At 32.2% G+C, this 15,974-nt stretch overlaps 2 pseudogenes; both read right to left on the reverse strand.

The window, feature by feature from the left end:
• LOC120251511 lies at positions 1-1,561 on the reverse strand (annotated as a pseudogene).
• An 8,502-nt stretch (positions 1,562-10,063) lies between these two features.
• LOC120251510 lies at positions 10,064-11,706 on the reverse strand (annotated as a pseudogene).
• Positions 11,707-15,974: the final 4,268 nt, after the last annotated feature.

The raw sequence follows: 15,974 nt of genomic DNA on the forward strand, positions 1-15,974 counted from the left end.
TCAAATGAAGATGCCCACATGCATCAATTGGGGAGCATGACTTCCTTAACTACCTTCTCCAAGTCAACCAAAGATTGGCCACCAATCTGACAAGCCTTTAATGCACACTCCTTCCACTCCATGGCCTTCTTCCTCATCTCACTCCCTTTCTCACCACCCATCATCTCCCTCACCACCTTCTCCACCTCTCCTCTCTCCACACCACTCCCTATCTCCATCCCCACTCCCCATTCCCTGCAAGCAAACCTGCAGTTCGTCGGCTGCTCCGCAAAGAACGGCCACGAGATCATCGGCACACCGCCGGACAAACTTTCCAACGTGGAGTTCCAACCATTATGTGTCAAAAAGCCTCCAACCGCTGCATGCTCCAGAACCACCTCTTGAGGACACCAACTCACAATCAAACCTCTTTCTCTTGTCTCCTCCAAAAACTCTTCCATGTCATCACCTGAGTAATTCTTCTCCTTAACAAGATCAGACCTTAGCACCCACAAAAAATCACATTTGCTATTGGCAAGCCCCCATGCAAACTCCACCAACTGATCTTTGCTTAGCACTGTAATACTACCAAAGTTAACATACAACACTGAAGCTCTATCCTTTTTATCTAACCAGTCCAAGCAAGTAGTGTCTTCTTTCCATAGGTTTGAGCTGAGAGATGAAACAGGGCCACTGGGGACGTTGTGTTTGGAAAGGAGGAATAGAGGGCCAATGGTGTAGATTGGAATGGTTAACATGGAACGCAGGGAGTTCAGCACTGTTGGCTCTAGTTCTTCAATGGTGTTAATGATGATGGCAGAGCCTTGTGTGGCTCTTTGAGCTTCAGTACCTGTGAAGTTTAGCAGGATTTCATTAGGGTTGGTTGTGCGGATGAAGGTGGGAAAAGTCTCTTAACCGTATGTCCTTCATCCCTGGCACAGACGGTACTGGAGTGTCTAGATATCCATCACTGAGTTTACCTTCATCTTCATTTTACAAAGTCAATATTGTTACCAAGTATAAAAATAGATAAATTTATTCTAACTATCTATCTGAGAAGAGAAAAATTAAGATACCTAGGAGAGGGATAAGGCCATCTTTGAAGAGCTGCTGGAAATGGAGGTAGCACATGAAGCCACAAGCACTAGTAGTCCAGAGTAACACAACAGGGATGCCAAGCTCCTTAGCAGCATCAACACTGAAAGTCATGAAACCACCGGAAACAATACAAGAAACAGTAGGTTTGTTCTGGTTAAGTTTGTGAATGATATGAAGTAAAGGAGAGAGACAAGTGGTAGAAGTGGAAGCACAAAGAGATGGGATGTCTTGGGTGACGTTGAGCTCTCCAGAGGGAGGAAGGCCGTCGGGGATGGTGGTGAAGTTGAAGTCATCGGCGGCGAGGAGGGCGGCGGGGCCTTGGGAGGAGAGAAAACGGTTGTGGTTGTACTCGGTGTTGACGAAGGTGATGTGGAAGCCATGGGAGTGGATGAGCTTGGCAAGGTGGAGCATGGGGGCTATATGGCCTTGTGCTGGGAATGGGATACATACTGCATGGGGTTTCTCTGCTTGTGCTTCCATCTTTGTGTTGGTTTGGTGATGGGGTATAGGATTCATATGGTGTTATTTATGAAGGTTCTTGGGGAACCATTAGTTGAGCTTGACTCTTTTGTCTTCAGTTCACCACAAACATGTTTTCCTTGCTTGTACGAATCAATAATATTATTGAAGGGCCCTTAAAGATCTGGCTGTAAATGATTGAAACTTTTTAGAGGTACTGTCATCTTTAATTGTTAGACTATGATACCGTTAGATGATTAAGTCATCTCATAAATTCATTTAACTCTTACTTATGAAACTATCTTCATTAATAGTTATTCTATAAAATGAAGCTCACAATCAACTTATTAAACTCCTATTTATTAAATTATTTTTTTTACTATAATTATTTAACAAAATTTTAAATATTATTAATAAAATAATTAAATAATATATTTTTAAAAATTATAATACAAAATAAATATTTAAAATAATTTAAAATATTAAAAAATATTAAATTACTATATTATTTTGAAAAAAATAATTTATTTGTGATGATAAAAATAAAAATTAAAGATGTGGTCCCATTATTTTTAATTTAAAAAAAAAAATAATGGGGCCCACTCATTGAGCTTTTGGTGGCTACCAAACGTTCAGTGGCCGGCGTTAAACCCTCTTTATGGAGGGTTTACCGTTTCATTGTTTATTGAACCCCATTAAACCCCCACTAAAGATGCTAAGAGTCCATTAGAATTGAAAATAATGATTTGTTGGGAGTTGCACTTGCACATGACCATAAAAATAATACTTTGTGACTGACTAAGGTCGGTCAAATCTTTTGGAAAATCTAAGGTCAGCGGAATGGGAATATGAGGATGGGGATGGAAAAGGAGAAGTGGATACGGATGGGGATTGGGATATAAATAAAAAAGAGATGTGAACAAAAGTAATGTCTCATTGGAAGGGATGTGGATAGGAATAAGAGAGGGTATAGAGAAAAATTTTAATAAAATTATTTTTATACCCTCTAATTGTAAAAAAAAAATTATTAAATGACTCCAATTTTTATAATTTTTTTTTAAATAAATTAATTATATTTAAGGATAACTAATTTTTTAATTTATAAAATAATTTAAACAAAATTATTCATTTTAATTATTATAATTAAATATTTTAAATAAAAATCCACTTTAATTATTATACATTTTTATTATAATAATTAAAATAATTAATTCATTTAAGAATTAACCAATTTAATTTCTATAATTAAATATTAAATTAAATAATAAATTTTAACTACATTTTTACTACTTTTTTATGTAAGATAAAATAGACAAAATTTTTACTTTCCTAAAATAATTTCATGATAATATTTTTTTATTTAATTATGATAATTAAATATTTTAATGACATAAATTAATTTAATTAAAAGTGATTTAATTATAGGATGTATTTAATTTAAGAGTGATTTAATTATAGGAAGTATTGGATATATTATAAAAATAATTTTTTTATTTATTCAGGGTAAAATGGTAATTAAAAGGCAAGGAATACTCATGTCCCTCAAAATTCGGGGCATGAGCAATCCAGATTTTGAGGGGATGAAGTCCCCCTCAATCCCATCCCCTACCCCATTGGTGCATGCTCAAACATGGGCATGCACATGCCACAAGGATTGATTACCATTCCTTGGGATCAATCCTTGCATCCAAATAAGTGTATTTTTAGACCTTGATAATTTAATTTTTTAGTTAATTGATTAATTTTTATTAAATTACACAACACCTTATCTCTCTCATGTCTTTCATTACTTCACTAATACTCTGGACTCGGTTAGCCATACGGAGCTCATTGAGGTTAGGAGAGTTTTTCCTATGCCCAGTCTACCTCACGGCTGCTCATCGAGGTTGGGAGAGCCCATCCAGCGCCCGATTTTCCTTACAACTACTCTATGATGCCATGCAAGCATAGGTGAGCTAGCTCATCCTCTTGGAAAGCCACACACAACCATGTTAGGAGGCTCGGCCAACTTACCCCAAACCCAAGGAGGCCCGAGAAAAAGGGTAAGGGGCCGGGCTCATTCATGCCAATGAATTTGTTAAGGGCTACCTAAGCTCATAAGGGTGAGGTAAGCTTAAGGTTGAATAGGCCCTTGAGGTTAGAGTGAGCCTCATAGTCTTAGTGAGGACAAGCTTGGAGATGTTGGGTTTTGGGCCACACATCATGTAGGGATCTAATGATATATGTGCACAAGTTGTGTAGAAGTACACAAATAACATTTATAATTGTGCATATCTTATTATATTTAGTTTTGAATGGACCCAATTGAGATGATCTAAATTAAATTTTGGATAGGGTCCTAATTATCTAAACTAGATGTGTGGATTTAAATAATAATAATGTGATGTGCAGAATTCTTGGGGGCAAAATCTTCAAGTCTTTGATGTGCAGACTTATATTTAGTTCCATAAATATTTCTTATAAATAGGGTGTGGTCCTTGACTGAGCACGCAACGATCTGAAATTTAGAATTAGGTTTTTCTGAGTTCTTATTTCCCTCTCTGCGTCTGATCAGTTAGAAGAACTACAAGATCTAATCATCAGCATCAATGGATTCAAGTGTAAGTATGCTTCCGCTAAATTTATGTTGTTCCCAAATAATTTCCAATCAAAAAGATCCTGACTTTTCATAGGGATTATTCCCATTGTGAAATTCATCTAATTCCATCAAGTGGTACTAGAGCGATCTTGCTTTGGAATTATTTGGGAATAATTAGATTTTTTGAATTAAATCATAATGTTTGAATTTATTAATTTATATATATAATTTGGTTTGCATGTTTGGGCCAGTTTGCATGCTAATATAAAATTAAATTGTATATACGGCGATCACAGTGTAGAAGTTAGTTGAGTTCGTTAATATATATGTATGTGTGTGATTAGTGTGATAATTACTTGTTGATTAGATATCCATATATACGTTAAATTTAATTTGGTTTTTAATCTCATGAGAATCCTTCAAAGATTTTGAAAATCACTAGTTAATTTATATAATCATATTTATTAATATATAATATGATTTTCATGGATGTGGGCCCTCTGGTATTTGTCGGAGGCTAAGACATGCAAAGTTATTGATCACAAGAGTGTTTAGGGCCATTAAATTAAAGTTATCGGCTTCAATTTGAGTGTTTTTCCACATATTGCAGGATAGCTTATTAATTTGTCTACAAGTTGATTATCTGCAGACTATATATATAATTTTGGTTTAATTTTATGTTTCTCCCACTAAAGGATTAATTTGCATAATTAAGGATTTATGTTATGCTAATTGTTTTTTTATTTTAGAGATCACAAGGGTGTTATTATATGTTAATTTATATTTATATTGATTAAATTAATTTTTTATGATTATCCCAATCAAAGTTCTGGAATATATTTAATATTTTATACCAATTTAAAATTCACTTTGATTTTAGTTAGGATAACATTTGAATTTTAATTTAATTATTGAGGATTCATTTGAGATTATTATGAATTTAATTTTTGTTCATGATTATAAAGTTATTTTAATAATCATTAGGAAGATAACAACTTAGAGTTGCTTTTATAAGCTTTTTTTGGGTATTTACTGCAATTGATAGAAACAACATCGTCACCAAAGTGACCTATGTTGTGAAAACCTTTTGTTTGAAAATAACCATAGTATTAGTGCATGTTTATTCTTATGCAGACAACACGTCAGCCCAAAGAAAGGCTATTGTCTAGCAGAAATTTATTTGCATATGTGGTAATTAGTTTTTTATAGTTATAAAATGTATGTTGTGAGTATTTAGTCACCCCAAAGGAAGGCTTTGTACTTGATTGGATCTTACTATAAAACTTGATTATTACAACAAGCTAATCACTAGTAAATTGAATCTCTGTACAAAGACTAAATTTGATATCACTCGATTAGCTTGAAGATGGGTTGTTGTTATTTGTATATTATGATTATTAGACCTCTGGTTAATTAATTATGAGCTAATAATTGGTTATTGCTCTCTGTAAAATAGTCATCATGAGTGTTAATAAGCTGTTTGCTACACTCAATGGCATTCCCATGCTTAATGGCTCAAATTTTAAGGTTTGGAAAGCTAAAGTAACACTCGTTTTGGGATGTATATATGGATATAGACTATGCGTTAAAGGAATCATGTCCCGCACATCTGATAGATCAAAGCTCCATTCATGACAAGAATCTTTGAGAGGTGGGAGTGGTCTAACCGTATCGGTCTAATGATCATGAAGAATACAATCCTGGAGGTTTTTTTTTTCAGGACACTATGTTTGAGGAAAAAGATATTTAGCAATTCTTCGACACCCTGGAATACTGCTTTATAAGAAGTGATAAGGTGGAGACTAGTGCTACCCTGAGGAAACTAGTCTCTATGAGATATAAGGGTAAGGAATATACAGGAGTAGTCCTCGATATGTGTCATCTAGCTAGGAAATTAAAGGGCTTGAAAATTGAGACGACAAAGAAAAGAGAGTTTAGAGTGGTTCTGTGAATATTGAGCTTATAGGAATAAACTCCATTATTGTGGATCTACTTGCATGAGCGCCTATAGTTTTCAACAAGCATGTTGCTTATATGGTTGACATTAGTAAAGATGCTTTAATTAGTGGGAGTTTATATTTAGTTAGCTTAATATTTGTATTAATGTCATGACATTTGTAATAGATTTTATGGAAAATTTTAGATTATTCATTGTTTTACTCTGAACTATGATCTCATGATGTTTGTAAAGTTGGACCAGTTGAAAATAGACAAGCGTAGATCACATTGGCTTGTAATTTCCATGCTACAGATCCACACTTGATCTATGTCATTAGTTAAGTCGGTATATGTGATCATTGTGGATTTAGTTGCATTATACTGGCGACGACTGACCCTTTGTTCCATGTATGGATGAGGCTGATGGACGAGGCTGATGGACGAGATTGATTTAGGTAATTTTTCAGTTGTGATCACATTTTGGTTGTTGATGGTAATTTATACACAATTTTTTAATTCTCGAAGGTGCATGATTGTATGGTCCAAGTGGGAGATTGTTGGGTTTTGGACCACACATCATGTAGGGATCTAAGGATATATGTGCACAAGTTGTGTAGACATACACAAATAACATTTATAATTGTGTATATCTTATCATATTTAGTTTTGAATGGACCCAATTGAGGTGATCTAAATTAAAGTTTGGATATGATCCTAATTATCTAAACTAGATGTGTGGATTTATATAATTATAATGTGATGTGTAGAATTCCTGGGGGCAAAATCGTCAAGTCTATGATGGGCAGACTTGTAATTAGTTCCATAAAAATTTCTTATAAATAGGGTGTGGTCCCTGACTGAGCACGCAACGATCTGAGATTCAGAATTAGGTTTTTCTGAATTAGGGTTCCCATTTTCTCTCTCTGCGTGTGATCAATTAGAAGAACCACAAGACCCAATCATCATCATCAATGGATTCAAGTATAGGTACGTTTTTGCTAAATTTATGTTGTTTCCAAATAATTTCCAATCAAGAAGATTCTGGCTTTTCATAGGGATTATTTTCATTGTGAAATTCATCAAGTTCCATCAGGAGGGGCATGCGAGTGTTCCTAGGGTTGGAGCAAGCGTGCTTGACCATGACAAGCTTATTAGGTGGAGCAAACTCATAGCTAAGAGCTCTTAGGGTTGAGACAAGCCTACCCTACTGGGTAAGCTTACCTTGACCTCAAACTCATCTTGACCTTAGGAGGCTGAGGGCTCCTAAGTAGGCTCACCTAGCTAATGCGAGCGTTGATGAGCTCACCAAGTTAGAGTTTAGCCTGTCCTAGCTTAGTGAGACTCCGGGAACTCATTAGAGAAGCGAGATTAGGATTGAGTAAGCCCTAGAGGTCAGAGCAAGTGAGCTAGCCGAATGAGCTCTATGGGACAAGACAAGGGTATAATATATATATATATATATATTCATGGTAAATCATAAATTTTTAGAGAATTTCGATAAAGATTTATTAGATAAAAAAAAACTTTGTAAGGATCTAAAAAGGATATTTGAAAATTTGTAAGAATTATTATAATTATAAAGTAATTTTTAATTAGAATTGTAAAAAGATTGCTAGCATTAGATTAAAAGGTTCTAATTAAAGTTGATTTAATTAATATAAATTAAAATAAATGTTTACCAATTCAAACTGCTATTTAATTAATTAATATGATATTAGTATTAATATCATATATTGAAAAAAATCCCAATTATTTGTTATCTTCAAGTTTTTTTTTGATAGGTCATTCTCCAAATAAATGATGGGAATCTCTATTCTCTACTGAAGTTAAAAATAAAAAAATTAAAATAATAATAATGATGATCCTATTCACATCAACAATTAAAAAAAAAAATTGATGTGATCCCCTTCACATCAATGATGAACTATCCTAGTGAAATGTCCTTGCCACAGGCCCACAATCATTCAAAGTAACGTACGTTTATGTTTTTGTACTCTTTTACGCTAATTAATATTTAGCATGTTAATGAGAACAAATGACATGGCTGTTGGAAAAAATGAAAATAATAATAATAATAATAATAATTCTTGGGTCCTGAATAATTACAATGAAAAAATGACCAACATGGGTTTCATCTCAGCTCTGTCTTCAACTCTGGCTCATGCCATTTTGAATTAGTTCTTTTTCTAAATTATTTTAGAAGTGTCAATGTATCTTATTCTATGAAATAGATATTTTTGAGTCTGATAGCCTTTGTATCCTTACTTGTCCTTTCTATGTAATCTTATTTTTTTTTTAATAAATTTATAATTAATCTATTTTAATAATAATAATAATAATAATAATAATAATAATAATAATAATGCATTATAAATCATTTGATATGTTGAGGAATATATCCCTAGTATCTTCCCATTGTATTCCTAAGCCTGAATTCAAACATTTATCCTTTACCTTTGTCCACAACCTCAAGTATAGGGATAAATTTTCCCCCTTTCTCATACCCAAGGGAATTATTAGGGTTAGTGGATTCCCATTTCCCCAATTTATTTTTTATTATTTTGATAAAAATAAAAATCTATAGAATATTAGTTAAAAATCTATAAAAAAAATACAATTTCAAAACTAATTAAAGAATACCACACCACACCACATTGCCGTTAAAGCTTCATGAATTAATTTTTCTAGAAAAAACACAATAAAGCAATTAAAGTGATTTATATATATAATTTTTTTATGCTTATCTAATCATCAATAATTTTACAATTAAATAGACCTATATCTTTTTTTAGATATTTATAATATATAAATATATAATTTAAATTATATGATTTTGGGATAAGATTCAGTGGGTAACGTATTCTTTGTCTTCTCTCCATCTTTGATTGGAAAGAAAAATAATCACGATTTGATAGTAGTTACAACGGAACTAAGATATGACTCATCTTTTAATATAATTACCAATCTATTCCTATATTATATAATAAATAAATAATAAAATTTATAAACTCATGGTTAAGAATAACCCATATTTTATTTCGGTGGTACTACTAAACCAAATCTATTGGATTATCTTTTTATAGCGAATGGTAACTTCACTCATTTATGTTCTCATTTTCCAAAATTTATTCTCATCCCAGTCCCGGGTTTTCCAAGAGGTTTAGGACAAATGACATACTTAGGGTGGTACACTTATATTTCCTCCACCAAGTTGTTCTAATGTGACATTAAATAAATAAATAATATTATAATTTTAATTTGAGATGTTTGTTGTTATCCACTTATCCTTAGCCGTTCACATTTAATTTATTTAGAATTTCCATTCAATGTTTATTATAAAAATAGATTTGATGCGATGTGGGACCTGTGGATTAATCCATTAAAATGTTATTTATTGGATCTCATATTTTTTTTAATAAATATAATTAAGTTACGGAATGAGCTAGAAAACAAATAAAATCATATGGTGGCCGTTCAATGTCACATTGATAAAAACTTCAGACTAAATAAACCTAAATATTATTTAAAAGAAATCACACAACTAGATGAATGAATAAAAACTATATAAAAAAAATTAGACAAATTGCAAGTTAATGAATGGATGAGGACAATGAAAACACTAAGGCCTCTTAAATTATTCTGCACATTTATCAACCAATTAACTTAAAAAAAAAACCTTCAGCATTTAAATTAAATATACACTAAATCATGCATAATCCATGATGTAACATGGCATGTGATCTAGGCATCTAGCGCATGTAAAAGTCATTAAAGTTCGTTTTTAATGAGGTGATTAATTTGTGAAATTTAAATTTAGTCTGTCACATAATCACAACCACAGATATATCACATATTGACAGTGATTTAGTTCACTGGATGAAAATGAAAATAATAAATTAAATTAATGATCTAGATAAAAAATAAGTGATAAAATTATTTTTATATCATTAATAAACATGATTCATACTTGTAAGTAAAATAGTAATTAATGTTTAATCAACATAATACAAATCCAAATCAAATCAAGATGCTCACTTATAGTGATTAGGAAGCATGACTTCCTTGACAACACTTTCCAAGTTAACCAAAGACTGTCCACCATTCTCACAAGCCTTCAATGCAAGCTCCTTCCACTCCATGGCCTTCTTCCTCATCTCCCACCCTTTCTCACCACCCATCATCTCCCTCACCACCTTCTCCACCTCTCCTCTCTCCACACCACTCCCTATCTCCATACTCACTCCCCATTCCCTGCAAGCAAACCTGCAGTTCGTCGGCTGCTCAGCAAAGAATGGCCATGATATCATCGGCACACCGCCGGACAAACTCTCCAACGTGGAGTTCCAACCACACTGTGTCAAAAACCCTCCAACCGCTGCATGCCCCAGAACCACCTCTTGAGGACACCAACTCACAACCAAACCTCTTTCTCTTGTCTCCTCCAAAAACTCTTCCATGTCATCACCTGAATAATTCTCCTCCCTAACAAGATCAGACCTTATCACCCACAAAAAATCACATTTGCTATTGGCAAGCCCCATGCAAACTCTACCAACTGATCTTTGCTCAGCACTGCAATACTACCGAAGTTAACATACAACACTGAAGCTTTTATCTTTTTATCTAACCAATCTAAGCAAGTAGTGTCTTCTTTCCAGAGGTTTAAACTGAGAGATGAAACAGGGGCGTCACTGGGGACGTTGTGTTTGGAGAGGAGGAATAGAGGACCGACGGTGTAGATTGGAATGGCTAACATGGAACGCAGGGCGTTCAGCACCGGAGACTCTAGTTCTTCAAAGGTGTTAATGATGATGGCAGAGGCTTGTGTGGCTCTTTGAACTTCCGTTATTGTGAATTTAAGTAAGATGTCATCAGGGTTGGTTGTGCGGATGAAGGTGGGGAAGTCTCTTAAGCACACGTCCTTTATAGCTGGCACAGATGGTACTGGAGTGTCTAGATATCCATCACTTAGGTTACCTTCATCTTCATCGAATACAATATTAATGTTAGTTGTCTATATATATACGGAAGTAAATTTATTCTAAATATCTGAGAAGAGAAAGCATACGTACGTACCCTTGAGAGGATAAGGCCATCCTGGAGGAGCTGCTGGAAATGGAGGTAGCACATGAGGCCACAAGCACTAGGAGTCCACAGAACCAAAACAGGGATGCTAAGCTCCTTAGCAGCATCAACACTGAAAGTCATGATACAACTGGAAACGATACAAGAAACAGTAGGTTTGTTCTGATTAAGTTTGTGAATGAGTTGAAGCAGAGGAGAGAGACAAGTGGTGGAAGTGGAAGCACAAATAGATGAGATGTCTTGAGTGGCGTTGAGCTCGGCAGAGGGAGGAGACCGTCGGGGATGGTGGTGAAATTGAAGTCATCGGCGGTGAGGGGATCAACGGGGCCTTGGGAGGAGAGGAGACGTTTGTGGCTGTACTCGGTGTTGACGAAGGTGATGTGGAAGCCACGGGAGTGGATGAGCTTCGCGAGGTGGAGCATGGGGGATATATGGCCTTGTGCTGGGAATGGGATGCATACTGCATGAGGTTTCTCTGCATGTGCTTGGAACTTGGCATCCATGTTTGTGTTGCTAATTTGGTGGAGTATTATGGTGTTATTTATGCAGCTTTGGGGATCAATAATTAATTGAGGGTTTGTTTTCTTCACCACAAATATATTATCCTCGTTTGTATGAATTAATTATATTATTGATGGCCGCCCTTCTATATCTGGTTGTGAATATAAGAAAATTATTAGGAGTAACTCAGTACCAGCCCATTGAAATTAAAAATAATGTTTTGTTGGAAATCTACTATATTAGTAGTAGTGTTAGTATTAATGTTAGTATGAGGTATATATGTACGTAGATGGATAGTTCACTCTTCTAATGTAGGGTTGGTTGAATAGATTACTTAAGTATTATCTATGAAAAGTGAAATTATATATATAAGGAAAAATTATTTATTAGTTCATGTTACTTTTCAAGTATATCTTTTAAGTTTTTACAAAAATTATATATCATTCAAACCCTTTTTTTAAAAACTTCATCCTTTTTAGGTCTTTTCCGGCGCTCTCCTTTCTAAACTTCATCCTTTTTAGGTCCTTGCCGTCACTTTGAGCAGTGATACTTTTAAAAATTGTCTCAATTGCCCTTGTGATTTTTGGAGAAACATTGATATAAGGACTTGTCAAGCATTAATTAGTTGTTTTTAAAAGCTTGCTAAAAGAAGCCATTTGTATTCTTTTTACTTCCTCAACATAACTAAATAACTTTTCTGAAAATAATAAAAATATAATTAATAATGAAGATATAATGCAACAAATAAATGGATAAGCTAGAAACTAAGTAGATAGTCATGATATTAAAGAATTCATCTTGAAATTGAGTGGCAAACATATGTTTTACTAAATAAACAGTAATACTAAATGTTTACATATTATAATAAATTACATCAAATTACATAAAAGAGAAACCACTCATATTAAATGAATTAATATAAAATTAGGTAACACACTAATTACTTATTAATTTGAGAGTTAAGAAAGATAAACAAAGGTCATATGTTACATCTTATCCAACTGTGCAAAACCTACAAGTTTCTTTTTCTAAGAGATAAAATTCAATAGTATTGGAGGTTGTTTGTGACACTTTGAACTATTTTTAGTGGTTCCTTTCTGCTTTTTAGGTTTTATTTTTATGAATCTTGATGGCTCTACAATAACCTATCATATATTCCTTAAATTGACTTGTAGCTACTGATGAGATCAATCTCAAATTGGTTTTGCTAGATTTAAATTAAAAATTGGTGAAAAATAGCAAACATTAGCACAAAATGCATAAATATGGAATATAAATATCCAAGCATTTAACAAAATAAATATGCCGATAAATATGTTGTGTAAGAAAATAAACATGTATGTATAGTACAATAATAAACAAGTTCTTTACAAATTAAATAGATAGAAGACAAAATAAACATAACTAGATATAATAATTTGTTACATCAGATTTTTGAACATGATTGTACAATATCACATATTTATAGCAAATGTGAACAATAAAACCTAATATTAAAGGTAACAAGTGATAAACTAAACATAAAAAGGAGAAATATTGCCACTAACAAAAGTATTATTAATGACTTATGTGCTATAATAAAAGAGATAACGATATTATATAATATCTCTATTTACGTAATAAATAATAACAACGCTTACTTCCTTCCCATCATATAACTTGATCAAATGTCATCATCAGGTTAGCTTTTTAAGTTATTCTCACAATAGCCAATGTGATTTGTGCATAATTGATCTAGCAAATTTTGGTCACTTAAATAATGATCTCAAAATGTGTCAAACAATCACATAGTGCGTTATCTTTACATATTGGCAAAAAATTCCCAACATTGCCAATTTTTAGTAAAAAGTGTGCTAGCCTTGGATGTCACCGAACCTTCATACTTCTCAGCTTGGGGTCATGATAATAATGTTTCACAACTATTATTGCATCTGCTTTCCTTTTTCTTTTGATTAGGTCTTTCTCTTTTTACTTTCTACCTTTGGGCTTCATACTTTTCTCTCAAAAGATGGGTTCTCTTAGATTCGACATCCAAGTGTAAACAACGTGTGAATCACATAAGCATGGTTATCTCTCCAAAAGTTCTATTCGGTTTTGAGCAAAAACTCCAATAAAATTGTTTTTCTCAAAAGACATCTTTTCAAGGATTTTTACCTTGGAAAACAAAATAATTTAATGGTTTGACAGTTATGGGCTTTGAGAAAACTAAAAAATTTGAGAAATTATTTATTAATCCCTGTCACTTTTCAAATATATCTTTAAGTCCTTCTAATAAAACTAAAAATTATTTAATTGTTATAGGCTTTGGAAAACTAAAAATTTTATTATACAAAGAAAGGGCATAATAGTAACTTCATTAAAACTTCACCTACTACCCATCAATTGGATTTAAAAGTTACTTATTCAAGAAGGGATGTTTTTAGATATGTACAAAACGTCAAGGGGATGTTTTGTTTAAGTGACAAAGATGTAGGAGGAAATGAGCAATTCCTCTATATATGATTATGTTGATGGGGGAGTAAAAACATATTGAAGGTAAACAAATAAACAACAAAAACCGTACACCAACACTATTTAATTCAAAAGGACTATTTAACTCTCGTAGTTTAGTAAAAATTATATCATGTTGAAGGATTATACTCTCTAAAATTGAATTGGAGCATCAACAATAGTGCGGATCCAAAGGGGGCGGTCCCTTCGCCTGTTGTTACCTTCGGAGGCTTCACTGAGAGTTTGCTTGAAAGGGAACCGGGAGAACAGTCGACCCCTCAAGCAAAATTTTTATTTTGGGTATCTATGAGTGATGCTAGTATCAAGAACCAAGCTCAAAAGCAATTCAATATTCATAAAATCCAGTTATGATTTCCTTTTTAATACAGAGGAATGCAGAACATGCATAGGGAATTACAAATTTTAAATTGGACTTGTGAATTCATGTTGCTTCTCATTTATATTTTTAATAATTTGTAGTTTCTTAGCTGGCTTTTCAGGTTATAAATAATTGGTATAAATAAACAAATGCAAATACAATAATACATAACATAAGAACCATCCCATAAATAAATAAATAAATAAATAAGAAAAGAAAAGAAACTAAACGAATTCGAGAAGGTAAAACAAATAATTACACAATAATAGATATCACAATATGCAATTAATATCAAAATCAAAATGAATGATGTTAGGATTGTAATCACATTTTTCAAACACTTACATTCGGTTTTATAGAATTTCCTACTATGTCTTGTTCTTTTTCATTTTTACATTTTTAATACATTCAATTTCTTCTAATTTGCTTACATATAAATTAAAGCAAATAGCTTCTTTTTCAATTATTATTTGCAAATTGACCTATCATGCTTAAATAACTCATAATAATGTAAACCGTTAGCATACATATTTCTACAAAACAATCAATCATTATAATTGGCTTTGAAAGGTTTAATAAAATATTAATACAAAATTAATGAGTGCTAAATTAAACCTTTCTATTAGTAATGCTATAATTAATGCAAACAAATATTTAAGTGCAATAATATTTTTATTATAATTATTCCTTAAAATGATCTCATGTATATACTTCTAATTTGCTTACATATAAACTCAAAAACAAATGTTTCTTTCAATTATTACTTGCAAATTTGCCTAAAAATCATGTAACTTAAATAACTCATAATAATGTAAAACCGTTGACATACATATTTTTACAAAACAAATATTTTTCAATCATTATAATTGGCTTTGAAAGGTTTAATGAAATATTAATACAAAATTAATGAATGTAATTAAACTTTTCTATTAGTAATGTCATGATTAATGCAAACAAATATTTAAGTACAATAATATTTTTTAAAAAATTTATAATTGTTTCTTGAAATGCTCTCAGGGCATCTACTTTAAATATATATATGTACTTCTAATTTGCTTACATATAAATCTAAAACAAATGCTTCTTTTCAATTATTACTTGCAAATTGGCCTAAAAAAATCATGCTTAAATAACTCATAATAATGTAAACTTTTGGCATACATATTTTTACAAAACAAATATTTTTCAATCATTATAATTGGCTTTGAAAGGTTTAATGAAATATTAATACAAAATTTAATGAGATGCAATGAAACTTTTATATTAATAATGCCATAATTAATACAAAACAAATATTCGTGCGTAATAATATTTTTAAAAATAATTATAATTATTTTCTTAAGAAAGTATCTCAGGGTGCCCGATTAATACATCTATTTTAAATATATGTATAGATATATTTGATCGCGATGTGCTTTTCTCCATCAAAAATGTTATTTATTTGATCTCATATTTTTAAATAAATAT

This window comes from Dioscorea cayenensis, chromosome 20 (assembly GCF_009730915.1).
Source record: "Dioscorea cayenensis subsp. rotundata cultivar TDr96_F1 chromosome 20, TDr96_F1_v2_PseudoChromosome.rev07_lg8_w22 25.fasta, whole genome shotgun sequence".
NCBI classification, from domain to species: Eukaryota; Viridiplantae; Streptophyta; class Magnoliopsida; order Dioscoreales; family Dioscoreaceae; genus Dioscorea; species Dioscorea cayenensis.